The sequence below is a fragment of the Microtus oregoni genome, unplaced genomic scaffold (genome assembly GCF_018167655.1).
Source record: "Microtus oregoni isolate MIOR12 unplaced genomic scaffold, Mior012 000019F_ref0000042, whole genome shotgun sequence".
Lineage (NCBI taxonomy): Eukaryota > Metazoa > Chordata > Mammalia > Rodentia > Cricetidae > Microtus > Microtus oregoni.
Genome location: NW_024543078.1, coordinates 9,904,873 through 9,927,755, shown reverse-complemented (window position 1 = coordinate 9,927,755; position 22,883 = coordinate 9,904,873).

Genomic DNA, 22,883 nt, shown 5'->3' with positions numbered 1-22,883 from the left:
TTGGTGATTTTACATGCTTAGTCACCATGTGTGGTGTTGTTGCAGTTGGCCCACAGTACACCTAGGAGACATACGGCTTCATGAGGCCCATTTTGCATTAACACACTGAGTCAAAGAGGTGGCACACTTAATCAGAGACACAAAACGGCCGAGATACAGAAACTAACTTAGTCCTGATTGAGTTTTTCTCTGCTCTGAGGTCATCTTATGTTAAATTTCAACATAACGTCAGACTCTTTATATACTTCTCTCCCCCCTGAGCTTGCTATGCCAGCTCAATCTTCTGATCTTCTATACTGTAACTCCTGGTGGGATACACTCTCACTACTAAGGCTCAGACACACTCTTCACTTACATATGTGTCACAAATAGTCTCTGAGACTCAGTGAATTCCAAGTATCTTTCCCCAGCTGACCTGAGGGTTTAATGTATTTCTCTCACTCAAGTTAATGCTAACATTATTAGTAACGGGCATTACTAAATACCAGGGTGTTGGGAGCGCAAAGTCCTTGTACTCACAGACCTACAGGGAAAGCAGGAATGCTAAGCACACAGGAGCGTCTGCTCAATGGAATGGATACATAACCTGTTCTTCCATCCAGAAGATGGAAGGATTGGAGGTGATTAAGAGCCTGACGATCTGTGTTATCACTTGGGCTAGGCCATATCAAGCTCCTACAACCAGGACCGGAGACGGCTAATAATCTAACTGGCATTTGCATTATCTGTACAGTTGGGGGCTTTCCCAAACTCCCCAAGCAGGCCCAGAGATGACTCATAACCCAAATGACCCCTACGGAATGTATGACTGAGACCAGGTCAGATCCTTCCCTGGGCCCTTAAACTAGGACAGAGAGCTTATCTCGAGAATCCAGCTTCTGGGAAGAAATAGCACGTGCCTTGAATTGAGTTTCTGTGTAATTATGCTTTCCTGTGCACTGGGGATTGTATTACACCTGGAAACTTCCAGATTGCATTGTGTTTAAACATACTGGCAATAAACTGCCTGGCATCAGACTCAACCTGAACCAAGTTTGCAATCTCACCTCTTTGGGGTTCTTTCCCTGCCTGACACCTTCAGGAACTCCCTCAGCTTGGAAACACTGACACCTTTTTAAAGCAAAACTTCCTTATCTACATTCTCACCCTAAGTGTGATGACCCTTTCCTTTCTCCCTGGAGCTCCAGGCTTAACTCAGAGAAAATTCCCTTCTTATATCTGAGTGTCAGTTGCATTCACTTTTTTTTTTAAAAAAATAGAAACATTAAGTTTGTAATAACAATATTGGGAAGTTGAGCAGCCTATAATTAGTGATCCTAGAGAAGCTTAATAAGGAGAACCCAAAGAAAAACATATAGGCATCCTCCTGAATATTAAAATTCAGCAAGTGATGAAAGGAGACAGAGACAGAGACCCACATTGGAGCACAGGACTGAAATCTCAAGGTCCAAATCAGGAGCAGAAGGAGAGAGAGCACGAGCAAGGAACTCAGGACCATGAGGGGTGCACCCACATACTGAGACAATGGGGATGTTCTACTGGGAACTCACCAAGACCAGCTGGCCTGGGTCTGGAAAAGCCTGGGATAAAACCGGACTCTCTGAACATAGCGGACAATGAGGACTACTGAGAACTCAAGAACAATGGCAATGGGTTTCTGATCCTACTGCACGTACTGGCTTTGTGGGAGCCTAGGCAGTTTGGATGCTCAACTTACTAGACCTGGATGGAAGTGGGGGTTCCTTGGACTTCCCACAGGACAGGGAACCCTGAGTGCTTTTCGGGCTGAGGGGGGGGGACTTAATTGGGGGAGGGGGAGGGAAATGGGAGGCGGTGGCGGGGAAGAGACAGAAATCTTTAATAAATAAATAAATTAAAAAATAAAAAAAATATTGGGAGCTGCAAAAACAAAAGTAAACATAAATTCTTTGCAACGTGTCACAGTCCCATTTATTTCTCTAAAATACCCACTCTTGTTCCCGAGGAGAAATCTGTAAACACAGACAGAGTTCAACACTCCCCGGATGTAGGTTTGGGAAGCTCTGCATTCAGAATTTGCTACTTCAGAATTGGCTGTGGAAAATCGCACCACAGAGAAAGGGTAGGCATTTGTGTCCTGTTATTCTGTGCTTGTCCTAGCAGTCTGATGATGGGATGTGGGCTGGAGAACTGAGAATCTTCTGCTGTCCATTTTAACTTAGTAACTAGATTCCTCTCTTTTCTGAAATCCCCTGTCCTTTAAATCCATGCTCTGATTGATCTCTTCAGTCCTATTCATTTCCAGGATAGAAGTGAGTGGCCAGTAGCTAACACTTTTCCACTTCTTGCTTATTACTATTGTAGACCACCAAAGTCAGAAACCAGTAAGATCACCCGAAGGTCAGCTGTGCTTTGTTCTGGCTTCCATCTCTCATGCACCCTGATTCCTGAGGGCTATGTTCTGTTTGCTGAGCACCACAGCTAAGGTTGGCCATGCCAACTCACTTCCTGCTTTTCTCCATCAGCAACAAGAGGATGCAGTCCAAGTTCCCAGCATTTGCTTCCCTATTGTGATTCCACTGTAGTTAACAGTTCCAAGAATATTAACATCCAGATGCACAAATGACTAGAATCTCTGCTGTTCATTAGAACTGCATTATACTTTAACACAAATTTCTTTTTCAGTTTACTTAGCTTTCCTTCTTCAATCCTCTTCCCCAAAACCTTTCTCTCCCCTTTCCCTTCCCCCCCATATCCTTTCCCCTCCCTTCCCCTCCACATCTCTTCCTTTTCCTCCCCTTCCTCTTTCCTCTTCCTTAGCTTTCCTCTGGCCTAAGCTGACTCCCCACCCCTCTTCTTCTTCCTTTCTTCCTTTCCCCTTATTGTTCCAGATTTTTTTGTCCTTTTGCTTCTTACCTGGTGTCTGAATGAAATGAATTTTCACAATCTCTACATCATACAATAGTTTTTCCTCTGATCTTAGAAACTGTAAAGATGTGTATAACAAGGAATATTTTTTGACTGTTAGAAGGGATTGTAGGACACTGGGCTGAAGGGAAAACGGTGTGAGAAATCAATTCTTTTAGCTCTGGAATCACAGATTTTTCTCAGTAGAATTACATCACTTGATGTTGCTAAGTCTTCATTTCTGTAGTGCTTAGATAACCATTTTGCTATAAATTAATAACTGCATTCCTTGTTAATTATTGATGGATAGTAATTAAAATTCTGGTGACTTGCAACTTTCTGGAAAATAGGAGATTTTTGTCATACCGTCATGATCAGAGGACTTTTAAAACAGAGACTTTGAAAAAAAAAAGCCCTTAAAAAACCCACTTCCCAAATCTGGACTTGTTTTTAAGCCTGTTTTAGATAAGTTATCATCTGTGGAGCTTTCTTATATTGTAGAGTTCTAACTGCACAAATTTATTCCCAGGCCACTGTAACAGACCTAACAATAAGCTCAAGCAGTTTTGGATTTTTGCAACATTAGCCAATGTTAAAACATATAGCATTTTTTATTAAAGATTTCATTTTATTTTCTCTCTCATCTCCTTTAAAATTCCTTTCCTTGATATCTACTTCTATGATATAATAATGACAACAGAGAATAGGTACCAATATCCAACATTGGCTTTATGAACTATACATACATGACTTGTATTCCATTACATCATTTCACCTCATGCAAAGAAATTTCAGATATCATTCTTCCAGATGCCATTGTATGGGGTACAAGGTTGATCCAATCAGAAAAGTGTCATGTGCTTCAGGCCCCTACATCCCCATCTAGTTGTAGAACAAATGGGAACTTCTTTAACTAAGTAGGTGGCAAGGAGAACATTCCAGACTCACCCATATTCATTCCAGCACAAGTGTGAGGAAAGATGTAGCATAGCAGTGGCAAACTTGTTATACATGACTTTCCAAAAATACAATTCATCAAGTTTCTGGGCTTTTAAAGGTAGAAATGTAGCATTGCAAGAAGCTTCACACATATCAAAATGCTTCTTATTGTTTCCAGCAGCCTGTGTTTCAGATCATGTCATACACTTATACATGTCATACTCCCAAAAAGGTCAGGTGCTTCCAGGTCAAATGTCAAGAAAATAACCAGGAAAGACTGTTGCTCCCTCTAAAAGTGCTTCAACAGATTCATCTCTAAACCCATACTAATAGCAACCTTGTGTATCAGAGATATTATTATGGAATTTATTTTGAAACTATAGACTAGGGGGAAAGTAATGAAGATCAAAGGAAGCATAGAATTCCACAGAAGTATAGAATTTTCCACTTGATAATATGTGAAACCATTATTCCTTTCTATCTATAAGACTGGAGTTTCTACATGACTCAGAATATATCCTAAAACATGAAACATTCAATGTCTGACAACTGTGGATCCATGCACAAGTGCCCTTATGATCTTTGTGACTTAGACTGCATAATTAATATCAAGATAGATTCATTTCACGGCGGCGGTAAGCATAAGGAATGAATCTCAGGGAAAAGGGAAACCCAGAAATTAGTGAGAGATCAGGGACAGAAAAATAAAACAATGTGTATGTAACATACCAGTTGGCAGCTTGAGATAGAGTTACAAAGCAAAGCTGGCTGAGAAAATTCTTTATTACCTTACACTGAAGTTATACCGATTATTTCCAAGTTGATGTATACTATGTGCGCTGATGTTTTCTAAGTTATGTATATTATGTGGACTGATGTTTTCTGAGTCGATACATACTATGTGCACTGATATTTTCTGAGTTAATGTATATTATGTGTACTGAAGTTTTCTAAGATGATGCTCACTATATGGATTAATGTTTTCTGGGTTGATGTATACTATGTGTACTGATGTTTTCTGAGTTAATGTATACTATGGGGACTGACTGGGAGGTTTTTTTTTTCTCCTAGTCTGGTTATTGAGTCATATATCATCTTCATTCATTCTAATCTAGTATTTTTCAGTAACACAAAAACTGTTTAGTTACGAAGCACAAATTGTTTCTAGAGCTTTGTAAACTTTCAACTTCTTTATAATTCATCATGACTTTTGAAAGCAGAACAAGAATATGAAAAATGACCTGGGTACTTTCTGAATTCATACCTATACATGGGCACTAAGTACTGAACCCATGAAATTCACAACAGTGTAGCTCTCAGGAAAGACAGAGGCCAAAACATCTATGCAGAGTTCTAAACTGGACACAAAGATACCCACACCTTATCCTAAATTCTTGAGAGACTAAGAAGGATGATAATGAGTTCAAGCCAGCCTGAGCAACCTAACCAAATCCTACTGAAAAACAAGTTCTTTGCATAAATAAATAGAAAAATGTTCTATTTATCATATAATTGATTTCTCCTAATTCTTAGGATAATGTCCTAAATATTTCCCTTACATTCATTATGACATTATATATCCAACCAGAAAATGCTAGGAAACGGGACAACCTTGTGTTTGCTTGAGTCAGAAGTGTTTAGCAGTGTTATTGCACATTTATCACAATGCCTTAATCAAGATCAGAAATACATACACATATAACAAAATTGAACTTTTTCCAAATTAGCTACTCATTTATTATATGTGAACTGAGGCTCTTAGATTCTGAATCTGAAGCAGGCCCACCCATACCACCCATACCTCAGGTGGGAAAAGCAGATGCAAATGATGAGGCCAAACTGGCTCCCTAAAGTTCGGTCATGCAAAAAAGGTCTCATGATGGTGAACATCAAAAGACAAAAATGTGTCCTGAAGCCATTGTCTACTTAGAAGATTATTGGAAACTTTAAAGGTCTGGCCTCTAAGGTTTCCTCTCAGGGTTCAAAAGAAGGGCTCTACAAAATACAAAATGAACTAAAATCTGAGTGTTAAGAAATCTACTCACAATAAGTTTTTTCCATCTATGTCTCTTTATTGTTTGCTCGTCCATGTCGTCTGCTCTAATTCTTCTGTCCTGACTATAACTTCTTAGCCCGAATTCTTTGTCTCAATTCTAATTCCAATTACAGTTCTCTGCTACCTCCTCCTCCTCCTCCTTCTCTTCATTTTTCTTTCTCTGCTAATTTCTGCGATACTTCAGCTCCAACTTCTGATCCAGCTTCTGTCAACTCTCTTTGTTCTCACCCATATATATATATATATATATATATATATATATATATATATACACACACACACACACACACACACATATATATATATGTATATATATATATATATATATATATATATATACATATACCCTCACAAAATTTGGCAGGCATAAAGAGTAACCAGGCAACCTATGTAAATGGACAAGGCAATTTTATGACCCTTGACCCTTTAGCACATTCTTTCAAATATAGCAATTTCTGAGGGCCTTTTAGCTCTGAAGTTTACACCTATTGCTATAAGTGGTTGAAACAAAGGAGAAATTACATTCTAAGGTACATAAAGCTAACAGGACACTGGAGCTTTTGTCTGACTCTTTCCTTTTACAAAGTTGGGGAGACAAAATAAGGCACAGTATCCTAACTATTTATACAAGATTTCAGCAGGGATAAAGTATCAATAAAGGAAGTGTTGATTGAATGGCAAAAACATATTACTTTTGTTGTAATAACAGAATGTTAGCATATAGGATTTCTAAAGCTTCCTCATATCTCCCTTGCATGTACTTTTAACTTTTTTTTTTTATCTTGGCCATTGGGGAGCATTAGTGGAGAGCCTGCCTCTACTTGGAAGGTTCTGGAAGATGAATTCCATGCTGCCCCTTGCTGTCCATTCTGTTCCTTCCTCTTTGAGGTTCTCTTGTAACAGTGCCAGTTGCCATGGTGACCCTGCTTTCTTTGAATGCTTCCCAGAATGCCACTAACACCAGAAACTGGGCACAGCAATGGAAATATATAGGCACAGCCATGAAGTCCTTTCAAAATTCAACAAGTGTCCTGTAGCCCTGCTTTGCAGTCTGAAACTCGGCCTACAGATTGGTAATATTTATTCATCTGGCTTATTTGCTTAGTTCCTAGTTTCCACTCCTTTCTGAGTAGCACCTTTTTCCTCTTAAGCATCTTCCCACATCATGTGTCTTCAAACATCTTCGCTTATTTAGAAGGAAATGAATGCCACAGGAGGTGTTCACAGTAAGAATGTAAAGGATCTCATCCTTACCAGTAATGCTTTAACATATCTCACCAGTACTCAGACATTGTTGAATACCTGCCCAGGGTAGGGAATATTGCCCCCATGACCTGTGTACCTATGACCTTCCCTATAAGAAAAGAAAGAAGGAAGTGTCTAATGTCTAGACAAGCAAATAAATAAAGCATATATTGGATGAATAGAGAAATTTATTTGGCTAACTTGTATCTAAACATCTCTCTCAAAGCATTCAGTAACAATGGTGGGGAGGGGAGAGGCGCAGCGGCGGCGGCGCCAGACGCACAGAGGCGCAGCGGCGGCGGCGCCAGACGCACAGAGGCGCAGCGGCGGCGGCGCCAGACGCACAGAGGCGCAGCGGCGGCGGCGCCAGACGCACAGAGGCGCAGCGGCGGCGGCGCCAGACGCACAGAGGCGCAGCGGCGGCGGCGCCAGACGCGGCGCAGCGGCGGCGGCAGCACGGCGGCGGCGCCAGACGCGGCGCAGCGGTGGCCAGACCCAAGCAGCTGGGACAGGCTGCAATAAGGAGAGCAGATCGCCCTACTACGATTGAATCAAAGAGGTAGGCCTTTGGTTGGCCAGGTCACTGGCACAAGGGGAGCCTGGTCCTGTCCTGAAGATCCTTCGGAGGGGTGAGAGGGTTCTTGGCCTGCAGCAGGAACCACAAAAGAGAGTGAGGGCATTTTGTAAGCGGAGCCCTTGGCCAGCAGGGAAACCTGATCCGGTTTCTAAAGGATCCATTGGATAGGATCAATAGGAGGAGATGGGCAGGCGCCAAGGCAAGAACTCACCCAATAATCCGAAAAACAACATGAAAACATCAGAACCCAATGATCTTACAACAGAAGTATTTGAACAACCTAACACAGAAGAAGTGGAAAAAATCGACTTTATGAAGATAATAGAGTCCCTTAAACAACATGTAAAAAATGCCCTTATAGAAATGGATGAGAAGTACAACAAAAAGTTTGAAGAAATGAGTAAATACGTACATGATACCCTGGGAAACCAAGAAAAAACCATCAAACAGGTAATGGAAACAGTTCAAGAATTGAAAACTGAAATGAAGGCAAAGAAGAAAATACAAACTGAGGACCAGCTGGATATGGAAAATCTAGGCCAACGAGCTGAGTCTACAGAAACAAGCATAATCAATAGAATCCAAGAGCTAGAAGAAAGACTCTCAGATGCTGAGGACACCATAGAGAAAATAAACGAACAGATCAAAGAAAACAGCAAAGCCAACAAATTCTCAACACAAAACATTCAGGAACTATGGGACACAATAAAAAAACCAAACCTAAGAATAATAGGAATAGAAGAAGGAGAAGAGTCACAGCTCAAAGGCTCAGAAAATATTTTCAACAAAATTATGGAAGAAAACTTTCCCAACTTAAAGAAAGATATTCATTTAAATATTCAAGAAGCATACAGAACACCAAACAGACTGGATCAAAGAAAAACATCTCCTCGCCATATAATAATCAAAACACAAAATATACAGGTTAAAGAAAGAATATTAAGAGCTGCAAAAGAAAAAGGGCAAGTAACTTATAAAGGTAAACCGATCAGACTTACACCTGACTTCTCGATGGAAACTATGAAAGCCAGAAGGTCCTGGATAGAGGTTCTGCAGAAGCTAAGAGACCATGGATGCAAACCCAAACTACTATACCCAGCCAAGCTATCGTTCACTATCAACGGAGAAAACAAGACATTCCAGGATAAGAACAAATTTAAACAATACGTAGCCACAAATCCAGCCCTACAGAAAGTAATAGAAGGAAAATCGCAACCCAAGGAATCCACCACTGCCAACACTGCCTACAATAACCCAGGCATCTAATGGCCCTTCACGAGCACATCTCAAAGAAAGGAGACACACAATCTCTACTACCAAAAACAATAAGAATAACCGGAGTAAACAACCACTGGTCATTAATATCACTTAATATTAATGGGCTCAATTCACCTATAAAAAGGCACAGGCTAAAAGATTGGATACGAAAACAGGATCCAACATTCTGCTGTTTGCAAGAAACACATCTCAACCACAAAGACAGGCACCTACTCAGAGTAAAGGGTTGGGAAAAGGTGTTTCAAGCAAATGGTCCTAAGAAAAAAGCAGGTGTGGCCATACTAATTTCTAACAAAACTGACTTCAAACTAAAATCAATCAGAAGAGACCGAGATGGTCACTTTATACTCATAACAGGAACAATTCATCAGGAGGACGTCTCAATCCTGAATATATACGCCCCCAATATAAAAGCACCTACTTATGTAAAAGAAATATTACTAGAACTCAAGGCAGACATCAAACCACACACACTAGTAGTAGGAGACTTCAACACACCTCTCTCTCCAAGGGACAGGTCAATCAGACAGAAACCTAATAGAGAATTAAGAGAATTATTGGAGGTAATGAAGCAAATGGACTTAACAGACATCTATAGAACATTCCACCCAAATAGGAAAGAATATACCTTCTTCTCTGCAGCTCATGGAACCTTCTCAAAAATTGACCACATACTCGGAAACAAAGGAATCCTCCACAGATACAAAAAAATCTCAGTGTCCACCTGTGTCTTATCAGATCATCACGGATTAAAGTTAGAAGGCAACAACCACGCTGCCCCCAAAAAACCGACAAACTCATGGAAACTGAACAGTCAACTACTGAACCACGCCTGGGTCAAGGAAGAAATCAAGAAAGAAATTAAAGTCTTCCTTGAATTTAATGAAAATAAAGGGACAACATACTCAAACCTATGGGACACAATGAAAGCAGTGCTAAGAGGAAAGTTCATAGCACTAAGTGCCCACTTAAAGAAAACGGAGAATGCATACATTGGGGACTTAAAAACACACCTGAAAGCTCTAGAAAAAAAAGAAGCAGACGCGCCCAGGAGAAGTAGAAGACTGGAAATAATAAAACTGAGGGCTGAAATCAACAAAATAGAAACACAGAAAACAGTCCAAAGAATCAATGAAACAAAAAGCTGGTTCTTGGAGAAAATCAACAAGATCGACAAACCCCTATCCAAACTAATTAAACGACAGAGAGAGAACACGCAAATAAATAAGATCAGAAATGAAAAGGGGGACATAACCACAGACACAGAGGAAATTCAGAGAATCATTAGATCTTACTACAAAAGCCTGTATGCCACAAAACTGGAAAATACAAAAGAAATGGACATTTTTTTAAATAAGTATCATATACCAAAGCTAAACCAAGACCAGGTGAATGATCTAAATAGACCGGTTTCTCGCGAAGAATTAGAAATGGTTATCAAAAATCTCCCTTCGAAAAAAAGCCCAGGACCAGATGGTTTCAATGCAGAATTCTACCAGAACTTCCAAGAAGAATTAATACCTATACTCCTTAAGGTATTTCACAATATAGAATCAGAAGAGTCATTGCCAAATTCCTTTTATGAAGCTACAGTTACCCTGATACCAAAACCACAAAAAGACCCAACCAAGAAAGAGAATTACAGACCGATCTCACTCATGAACATCGACGCAAAAATCTTCAATAAAATAATGGCAAACCGAATCCAAGAACACATAAGAAAAATTATCCATTATGATCAAGTAGGCTTCATCCCAGAGATGCAGGGCTGGTTCAACATACGCAAATCTATCAATGTAATCCACCATATAAATAAACTGAAAGAAAAAAACCATATGATCATTTCACTAGATGCGGAAAAAGCATTCGACAAAATTCAACACCCCTTTATGATAAAGGTCTTGGAGAGAATAGGGATACAAGGGTCCTACCTAAATATAATAAAAGCTATTTACAGCAAGCCAACAGCTAACATTAAATTGAACGGAGAAAAACTCAAAGCCATCCCACTAAAATCAGGAACACGACAAGGATGTCCACTCTCGCCATACCTCTTCAATATAGTGCTTGAAATTCTAGCAATAGCAATAAGACAACATAAGGAGATCAAGGGGATTCGTATTGGAAAGGAAGAAGTTAAGCTTTCGTTATTTGCAGATGATATGATAGTGTACATAAGCGACCCCAAAAATTCTACCAAAGAACTCCTACAGCTGATAAACAGCTTTAGTAACGTGGCAGGATACAAGATCAACTCCAAAAAATCAGTTGCCTTCCTATACACCAAGGATAAGGAAGCAGAGAGGGAAATCAGAGAAGCATCACCTTTCACGATAGCCACAAATAGCATAAAATACCTTGGGGTAACCCTGACCAAGGAAGTGAAAGATCTACTTGACAAGAACTATAAGTCTTTGAAGAAAGAAATTGAAGAAGACACCAGAAAATGGAAAGACCTCCCTTGCTCTTGGATTGGGAGGACCAACATAGTAAAAATGGCAATTCTACCAAAAGCAATCTATAGATTCAATGCAATCCCCATCAAAATCCCATCAAAATTCTTCACAGATCTGGAGAAGACAATAATCAACTTTATATGGAAAAACAAAAAACCCAGGATAGCCAAAACAATCTTATACAATAAAGGATTGTCTGGAGGCATTACCATCCCTGACTTCAAACTCTATTACAGAGCTACAGTATTGAAAACAGCTTGGTATTGGCATAAAAACAGAGAAGTCGACCAATGGAATCGAATAGAAGACCCTGACATTAACCCACAAACCTATGAACACCTGATCTTCGATAAAGGAGCTAAAAGTATACAATGGAAAAAAGAGAGCATCTTCAACAAATGGTGCTGGCAAAACTGGATGTCAATCTGTAGAAGAATGAAAATAGATCCATATCTATCACCATGCACAAAACTCAAATCCAAATGGATTAAAGACCTCAATATCAGTCCGAACACACTGAACCTGATAGAAGAGAAAGTGGGAAGTACTCTACAGCACATGGGCACAGGAGACCACTTCCTATGTATAACCCCAGCAGCACAGACACTAAGGGCATCATTGAATAAATGGGACTTCCTGAGGCTGAGAAGCTTCTGTAAAGCAAAGGACACTGTCACTAAGACAAAAAGACAACCCACTGACTGGGAGAAGATCTTCACCAACCCTGCAACTGACAAAGGTTTGATCTCCAAAATATATAAAGAACTCAAGAAACTAGACCGTAAAAGGCTAATCAACCCAATTATAAAATGGGGCACTGATCTGAACAGAGAATTCTCAACAGAAGAACTTCAAATGGCCAAAAGACACTTAAGGTCATGCTCAACTTCCTTAGCGATCAGGGAAATGCAAATCAAGACAACTTTAAGATACCACCTTACACCTGTCAGAATGGCTAAAATCAAAAACACCAATGATAGCCTTTGCTGGAGAGGTTGTGGAGAAAGGGGTACACTCACCCATTGCTGGTGGGAATGCAAACTTGTGCAACCACTCTGGAAAGCAGTGTTTCGGTTTCTCAGGAAATTCGGGATCAACCTACCCCTGGATCCAGCAATACCACTCTTGGGAATATACCCAAGAGAGGCCCTATCATACAACAAAAGTATATGCTCAACTATGTTCATGGCAGCATTGTTTGTAATAGCCAGAACCTGGAAACAACCTAGATGCCCTTCAACGGAAGAATGGATGAAGAAAGTATGGAATATATACATATTAGAGTATTACTCAGCAGTAAAAAACAAGGACTTCTTGAATTTTGCATACAAATGGATGGAAATAGAAAACACTATCCTGAGTGAGGTAAGCCAGACCCAAAAAGAGGAACATGGGATGTACTCACTCATATTTGGTTTCTAGCCATAAATAAAGGTCATTGAGCCTATAATTCATGTTCCTAGAGAAGCTAAATAAGGTGAATCCAAAGACAAACACATAGGCATCCTCAGGAATATTAACCTTCATCAGGCGATGAAAGGAGACAGAGACAGAGACCCACACGGGAGCACCGGACAGAAATCTCAAGGTCCAAATCAGGAGCAGAAGGAGACGGAGCACGAGCAAGGAACTCAGGACCACGAGGGGTGCACCCACACACTAAGACAATGGGGATGTTCTATTGGGATCTCACCAAGGCCAGCTGGCCTAGGTCTGAAAAAGCATGGGATAAATCCAGACTAGCTGAACATAGCGGACAATGAGGAATACTGAGAACTCAAGAACAATTGCAGTGGGTTTTTGATCCTACTGCACGTACTGGCTTTGTGGGAGCCTAGGCAGTTTGAATGCTCACCTTAGGAGACCTGGATAGAGGTGGGCAGTCCTTGGGCTTCCCACAGGTCAGGGAACCCTGATTGCTCTTCGAGCAGATGAGGGGGGGGGGGGACTTGATCGGGGGAGGGGGAGGGAAATGGGAAGCGGTTGTGGGGACGAGGCAGAAATTCTTAATAAATAAATAAATTAAAATAAAAAATAAAAAAAAAAAAAAAGATGTACAAGCCTGAAAAAAAAAAAAAAAAAAAAAAAAAAAAAAAAAAAAAACAATGGTGGGGAGGCCATGGGTTTGCAACAGAGTGTGGAGGGATATATGGGATGGTTTAAAAGGAGAAAGGAAGGAAGAAATGCTATACAGTTCTATTATAATCTCAAAAATAAGGAAAGAGTAAGTGAAAATAACTGTGTCACAGGGAAATTATAAAGAGTACAGAATTCTTAGAGATGAAACAAAACTGGAGTTTTATGTCTGAGCTAAATCTTCTGACGTCTCCTTTTTTACAGTGTTTAAAATCAGCATACAGTCAACAGAAAACCTAGTTGAGGTTTTAACTTCTGATCTTCAGAGGGAGGGTGAGATGCAGCATTGTGTTTAGAGATGCTGGATAGATGGTAAGTCAGAGACACCAGGGTGAACCTCGGATGCTGTGCAGGGTATTTAGAGATGCTAAAGAGCTAGTAAGCCATAGTGAACCTCAGATGTTCTTCAGGGCACTTAGAGATTCTGAATAACCGGTGAGCCATAGACACCAGGGAGAACCATAGATGTCCTATAGGCCACTGTGTTGCTAATTTCCTAAGCCCTGACAATTAATTGATCATGTGGATTGAAGTGCTGAAAGCATTCTTTTTGACAGGGACCTCATGTAGGGCCTCAAGCTATCAATCCTCCTTTCAACATTCCTTGGAGCTTGGATAGGTGTTAACCACCAAGACTAGCTCTAATTTTAATTTAATTTTTTTTTTGGTTTTTCAAGACAGGGTTTCTCTGTGGCTTTGGAGCATGTCCTGGAACTAGCTCTTGTAGACCAGGCTGGTCTCGAACTCACAGAGATCCGCCTGCCTCTGCCTCCCGAGTGCTGGGATTAAAGACTAGCTCTAAATTCATTTTTATCTCATAATATTTTCAACTTACTATGAGTATTTGGAGGATTTAACTCCACAGAATATCAAAAAGATACTTGTATAGAGAATTTGAAAGAAATTGTAAGGGATAGGAAGTGGGAGACAAGCACATGTTTTGCTAATACACATACGGTTTCAATATAATACATTTTGCACACACACACACATTTTGGTAGTTATGTACATGTTGTGTTCACCACATATTTATTCACTAAGAGTTCATTTTAATTTTCCCAGGAGTCATTAGAACTCTTTCTAGATAATCCTTCTTTGAAATGAAGTTTCAATAAATGATGCCTCGTTTTACACCCAAGTTTCCTAACATTTAGATACAATCATATAAAACTCTGTTGCTATTTTCTTCCCTTTGCCTGTGCCCTCACATTTGTGTTAGTCACCTGAAATGCGTCTAGAGATGGTAGGAACTGTAGGAGACTTTAGCTAAACAGGACTTCCTAGTCCCGGGAGTACATCAGGCTCAATTCCTTCTGGGATGTCTGTCTTCCTCTTTGAGCTGCTGTCTGCTCTGATCCTGAATCAAGAAGGTTTAAGGAAACCTAAGGCAGGCAGGATTCGGTCCTTTTTATCCCCTTCCTCTCCTTTGGCACACAGCTGACAGGGAGCGCCCTTCTGTTGCTTAAGCTATGGTTATGCCCTCTTGGAGTCAGACCCAGTCAGCGTTCTCATGGGGCCCAGTCAAGGTCGTTAGGAGTTAAAATAAATGTGAATAGATGGAATTTCTGAACCACTGTGAAGTCTAGAAAAGAAAAACATGGATACAAATGAAAGGTGGTCATTTCATTATTCCAGGGTTGCCTTTGGAGTTGTTGTCTGTGTAGAATTGAACTAGCCACAGAGTCACAAAGACCTGGGGGGTCATTTTACTTCTGGCTTTAGAGTCTCCTCTCATCTCTCCTCTCTCTCTCTCTCTCTCTCTCTCTCTCCCCCCCCCCTCTTCCCTCCCCCTTTCTCTCTCACTCTCTGACTAAACACAGTCTTCAGAGGGGCTGAATCTAAAATGAGAAACTAGCTAAATCAATAAAGTTTCCACCCATAGCCAGGCAGAAGATTCATTTCACATATCAGACAGAATTTGAAGTCATGGGTTCTTCTATTTAGTGGGCAAGGTGTTTTAGCACAGATACACAGCATTAATAAAACAACCAGCACATCAATTCTGTGTCAGCTGGGTTCTATTTCTCTGTGATGAATGGTCTGGTGATGCCTAGAGCAAGTTCTTCTGAAAATATTTATTACTTTTCAAATATACTTATTCTATCTCTGGTGTGAATTTTTTAATCACAAAGGATTTAGTGCTTGCTTTATCCATGAAGACCAAATATTGCCACAATCTACCTACCCCCTACCAGCACCTGTGAAGGAATTAGTTATGTTTCCTTACAATTATGTATTTTATTTACCATATTTTCAGCAAACACTGCATAAAGGTATGATACATACTTTAGCTATGGCTAAATATCAGCCATAGCTATAAAACTGATTTTAAAAGAAGAAAGGAAAGCAAGCATGAAGGGAGAAAAGAAGAGGAGCACATGTTTATTTAACATACCTTCAAGAGGAAAAAACTCAAAATATTTAAAAAAGTATTGAGCATGTTGGGTAGTTCGACAGTTATGGAGAACAAGCCAAAATCCCAGTTGTGGTCAAATATCTAGTGACTTCTCTTACTGGAGTCAGATATCCGCTGAAGTCCACACTGGTCAGTAAACAGGATGTCTGTGCTGTGACCTTTAGCTCCACCTGGGAAATGCTTCTCTCCACCACACACTCTGTAGAAAATGGGTGTTTTCTTCAGTCTGCCACTATGAAATAGCTGCATATGTTTCTGTCCATCTTAAAATTAACTCATCACTCACTCCAAGAATCATTCTTTCTGAAAAGGATCCCTGAAAAAAGCCAACAATAAACAAACAGATAGGTACACATGAATGTATGCACACACACACACACACACACACACACACACACACACACACACCACTCATGCATATATAGATGCAGGTTCATACACACATATGCATGCATGCGATTCATATGCACACACACATGTGCATAGACGTATGCATGAACACATATGCCACATGCACACATACACACACAAAGCATGTGCAAACGATACTTAAACTCTCAAAGGACTTTTTCCAGAGCAGACATTCTTACCAGGAACTTAGTAAGTCTGTCTTCAAAGTATCCTACACTGAATTAAGTGTCCTGTGAAATTATGTAACTTTGTAAATATGAAAGCAACTGGAACTTTTCCAGGGTGTCTTGTATATTTTCATAAGTATCTCAAAGAGAATAAGCATCTCATTAAGTTTAACAAGCATCATTTTCTTGTGAGCTGTTATAGAAAATAGAAATATTAAAATACCAAAGATAAATAGAAGAAAAGTATCCATCTAAATTTTCCCAGATCTTCCACACAGATGGAATGGCTTCCTCAATTGCTTTTGTAGACAGAGTTTTGCTTTTAATTTTTCTTTTTCTTCTTACTTAATTTTTAAAATGTTACTTCTTCCATGTAAAAGCTGATACATTTACAGTCATGAGATTTGGACCAGCTGTTACTGAGCAGGGATATCGGTATAAAAACTGCCTAGCACAGCTGTATTAAAAAAGACATTGTGACTCCCATCTCGCATTTACCTCTGGTATATGCTCAGTGAACAGCATGTATAATTGCTTGTTACTGCTGACTTTCTCCAATATACTGTCTTTGCCGTACTTCCAACGGTACCTGACTACATTTGGAATAAATCCTAGTATCCCAATAGGAACACAAAAGTAGGTGGCAGGGCCATGGCATATGGCTTGAGAAATGGGCTGTAAATAAGGCTGACGTGACAGATGTCTGAATTCAAGAAAAGTGTAAGTGATAATTCCTTCAGTTAGCCTGGAATTATTAGACCTCTCACAATGTGATATCAAGTTGAAATATCTGCATTTTAATTAAAAAAAATACCCCCAGATGCTGTCACAGTAAGGAAAGCACTTCATTTTCAAATCTTTAGCATTTCAAAGTGAAGGCATAAAAGGTTTTATTTATCAAAGGAAAGGAACAAGAGTAGGCAAAGCTCATGGTCGTGGGCTGGTGGGTGGGCAGGGAATCTAATCGACAGCTGAAGAGGAAATATGTCTGTAACATCAACTGTCTGTAGCAAGGAAGGGTAAAGTACACATTCCGTTGCTTGCTTCAGATCTTGAACCTGAAAGAAATAAATAATATTTAAAAGAATACTATAGAAAGTGCTTAAACATAAGGTAAGAAAGCCTTCAGGGCCTCACAGAAAAACATAAACTCACATCGTTTATCTAGCAGTGTGTCCTCCCTGTTAACATGCAGATATGCTTCTTTAATAATATGTATATGTAAATTAATTGTTGTAAATTACTTTTGATGATACATGAACAGTAGTTCCATGATTCATACATGTTCTTTGCATTTTTCTCAGCCAGGATTATAGTAAGTTTATCTAATGAAAAGATAAATTTCTCAGAAAGAATGGAAAGTTTTAGAAGCTCTAATCTAAGAAAATTTTTTTCCATATGTCTGGCAGCCTGTGAATAATAGCAGAAACAGAGTGTTCCTAAAAGTGCATTCTGGTGACTCTGTGAACTACACTTGCCTAGGAGCAGGGTGTGACCAGAGAATGGGGTGAGGCTTGTAATCTGCTGTTACAGACAACTCAGCAAAGACAGAGAAGGAAAGAAGTATAAGGGAATAGCATTTACAGAATGGAAAAAACAAACTGTGATACAGCCAAATCCCGTTAACAGCTACCACAAAATGATCAAGAATCTAAGAACACTATTTGTGCATTTCAGAAAATTCAACCCCATAAAAGAATCAAAGAAAGGAAAAGAAGGCTTATCACAAACATCTATGAAAAGTAAGGAAGCTCTCCACTGCAATTTGGAAATAGCAAGATGATTATACAATAAATTCTATTAGATACTCAAGAATAAATATGTCATTGAGTTTAGCAATAAATTAAGGTAATAAAGAGAAATTACCATTATTTAAAATGCTATTGTTTATTACGTAGTAAATTTAAGTTTTTTTCAAATAAGTGTTTTAATAAATTTTCACTAAGACAGAATCATGTATAAACATCTCATTCATATAAAATGGGGGTTTAAAGAGTTAATCTTGCTAACCACACTAGCATATTCTCAACATCTCTCAGCTGAATATAAGTGGCAAAGAGCTGTATCAGTGGTAAAGAACTATGACTTTATCACAATAAAATGTAATTGAGAAAAAGTATTAAAGGCTGTAAGTATTTAGTAATACATGGCTTACTTACAAGGAGTATGTAAGCATCAACTACAAATCTGCAATGAAAAACATTAAGGGTATTGAAAAAAGCTAAAGGTTGTGGGAGCATCCTGGAGGGGAAAATATGTTAATGCCATTTCTGCAACATGCTCATTTATGAACCACATTGTCATGCATACTACAGGTAAAATCAGATGCTATTCAAAGCCACCAAACTTACTGAATTTTAAAAACAATCTTAAAAATACCAGTAAAGATAACAATAGGAGGTGACAAAACTTCTCTAGCTGTCCTACTCCTTAACTGACCTGTGCAGTTCGTTGGCCACAGTTATCAAACAAATGCATGACTATGCAAATGTTCTGTGGAACACTCATTCCATTTATAGGCATTTAAATGTTTTCTGGTATGATTATATTCACATCTTAACAAGACAAGTCACATGAAATATCCATTATCCATATCAGTCAAAAGTACTATTCATAAACACACAAATAGTGGAATTTGAAGCAAAGATTGCCAAAATATTGTAAAGAATGGATATAAACAACCTGGTCATGCTTCTTTGGGGGAAGTGATTGTGATGAATGGGTGAGTGTAAATTGATGTTTCTCCCATATTTTCAATTCCCTACATCTAAGATATATGCAGCATTTAATGGCTCATGAATTGTTTACCTGGGATTATGTCTGTTGTTTATTTTTCTTTGTGTATCCAATAACACAGGAATATCCATATTTACAAATCTCTGTAGTCAAGAATGACCCCTACATGATACATCTTTTGTAATGGGTGAAAAAGGGCTTTTCTCATTTTCTCTTTTCAACATCACTTTGGAATTTCATCAAAAGGAGGAGTCACTGAATACATAGTGAAACCAGTTATGGGAGTGAGTAAAGTCACATGGCTCAAAGAAACATGGTTTCCCATGCAAAGCAATTGAAAATCAAGATGGCTATGAATGGATGATACAGTGTCTGGAATAAAAAGATTAATTTACATAATTCATGGTTTCAAAAATAGGAGTATTCAACTGGCAATTAAATGGAAAAATATTCACAACAACAATAAGTTCAACAAAATGAGTAGTAATTACATATAATTACATACACATTGTGGTGCTCAAGTGTAAAGTCCAGCTAGAATAATATATGAGACTATGTGTAATGTTAGGTAGCTACATGCCCAGATGTTATCTATATCCGTAACATAACTGAGGGAGTCCAGTTTCAATTAAAATCTACAGAAAACTAACATTATAATTCTAAAATTCATTGAGAAGATTCAAAATGCAAAAACTTGTTGGTAAAATAAGAACAGTTGGAGGAAGCAAACTTAGGAAGAATGAGAATTAAACAACTTTTAATGATGAAATCTTTATATTTCTTTGAAATAGAACTTTTTATAAATGAATCAGGATATAATACAAAAATACATTTGTTTCTTTTTCTTTTATTGTTCACAGACTGATAAGTGGTTGATAGATGATAGGTGATGATTGTGATAGACAAGTAGTAGATACATAAATAGACAGATATGAGATAAAATATCAATTAATAAGTGATAGATAAAGAGACAATTCTTTTATGATACATAAGAGATAATGAATAGATACATAGGTAGGTAGATAGATAAACAGATATTTTCTACATAGAAAAAGTATCAAAATCTATATCAAATAATGAGTTTAGAAATAGATTAGAAAGCTGTTATGATTGGATTCTCTCTCTGTATATTTGTATATTGATATTATAACCTTTGACATACCAGAAGTAAATTCATTTGCAGATAGAATCTTTATAAAAAACAATCAAGTTAAACTATGTTTGTTATGGTGGGGAATAAATAGGATTAGATTCTTATAAAAGGAAATAAATTGAACACAAAATCACAGAAAAAGATGACGTGCAGAAATTGGGAGAAGAAGCTCTCTACACAGTGAGAATATTCTGTCACAGTTTCCAAAGAAGCCAAGCCTGAACCAACTTGAATTTTTAGCTCAAGACTCCAAATTGTGACTCAAACCATATTTTCATCATTACCCATTCCGTATACTTTATTGTGACCATCTCTAACAAGATCTAACCCTACTAAAAAAAGTAGGTAGAACTGTAGAACTGATCCAGACAAATGGAAGCAAAAAAATTATAAACATGGAGCCATTATCTCACAGAATACCTGAGAAGTATTTTAGAAAGTAGTTGTAAATCTGTGCTGATAGTTTCTGTCAACCCAGCACAAGCTAGAGCTATGCAGAAGAGAGCACCATTGGCTGAGAAAATGCCTCTATAAGGCTGGTCTGAAAGGCCTTTGGGGCCTTTTCTCAACTAGTGATTGGCATTGGAGGGTCTAGTTCACAGTAGGCAGTGCAACCCCTAGCGTTAAGTCCTAGGTATCACCAGAAAGCAGACTGAGCAAGTCATGGAGGAAAGGCAGTAATCAACACTCTTCTGTGACTTCTGTATTAGTTTTTGCTTCCTGGTATCTGCCTTGAGTTTCTGCTGACTTCCCTAAATGAGAGACTACAAGCTGTAAGGAGAAAGAAGCTCTTTATTCCCCAAATTGCTTTTGGTCATGGTCACTATCACAGAAACAGTAAAGTAACTAATAAAGATTTTATTTCTGTGCCCTTTGCACATATTTTTTCAAGGGTAAAACAGTAATTTCCTTACCTGAACGTGTAGAATAATATCAAATATAAACGAATGTATTTTAGAGAATTCAAGCTGTCTAGCACATATTAAAAATAAACTTACTAGTTTATGCCACAGAAATAGTTAAGGAAATATGTGTATGGCCTCATACACTGATTTTATTACTCTGTAAGAAAAAGAAGAGTGGGAACATGCTAAACATGCAGTGATAAGATTGACTGAACTGCACACAGAACAGAATGTGTCATAGCACCTGGCAGCAGGTAGGACCTCTGAGAGACAAGCAGCCAATGGTAGAGCATGGGTGAAGGATGAGCCTTTCTGATTATTCATGTCTCTAAAGAAAAGTTGTTGGAAGATAAAGAAACACTTCCTTCAAATAGAACAACATACTGTGACCACCTCTGTGCATTTCCACTCTCTAGAGTTATGATGTTTGAAACTAGAAGATGCTGATTAATTGCTTAAGTTCCTTGGCTCTATTTCTCTAAGTATTGTAATCTTGTTCATGATTACTGTTGCATTAACTAAGCAATAGATTGTTTGAAGTCCTGAAGTATATTTTATTAAGAAGGTTAGGAACACTAAATATGGTAATGTAATTAAAACTGATTGCAAACTATAAGAAAAATAGCAAAAAAGAAATAATAGTTATATTTAATTTAATGAAAAATCATCAATGATGAGCAAAAGCAATAGTGAATATTGCTACATGTAATAAAGAAGGAAGAAGCAATAGACGATAAATTTTATGGAAAGCACCCTGGACATTTAGCTCCACACTCATAGCCAGGTCAGCATTCTTGTTCTGATGTCAGTGTATTTTTAGAGCCATGGCTGAGACAGGGAGCATGGAGCTGACTGATAGACCACTTCTATAATAGCGTTGCCCTTGGAAGGGATTTCTTGTCTCATTGACTCAAATATGTCTACTGGAAAATAGGGTTACCAGGAGTGCTTACCTCCTGAAGTTCTTGTGAGTACAAAATGAGTTATATGATCTCTCATGCAAAACATGGCCAATGTTTTTTTTTTCATCAGTATGATTTATAATATATATGGTATTCTGGGGACATGTTTATTGTACAAGAGAAACCAAAGGCATGAAATCACACTGTACTTTTAGGTGAGACAAAGATGAACCATTATTAATATTATTATTATTTGTTATTTGACTCCCATGACAGTCTAGAACTGGATGATTATTGATTAATCTTTGTTGGATTGGGTCATCTGCTTCAGGGCCATTGTAGAATAACCTGCTTCACAGTTACATACCATTCCAGTTCCCTCCATGCAAGAAGAAGCTAAAGGGTGGCAAACACCTACACTTGGCAAAGAAACCACAAAAACAAAACCTAAAGTAGTCACTGAAGCCTACTCTAAATGAAATAAATGTCTTAACCACTGCTAAACTCCACAGTGCAAATGATTGTTCTATATGTCTGCAGAACACCCATGAAATTCACTAAGTTTCTCAGGAGTAAAGACACGACTTGTTTAGAAAACCTCATTATTTACATTGGAGGTC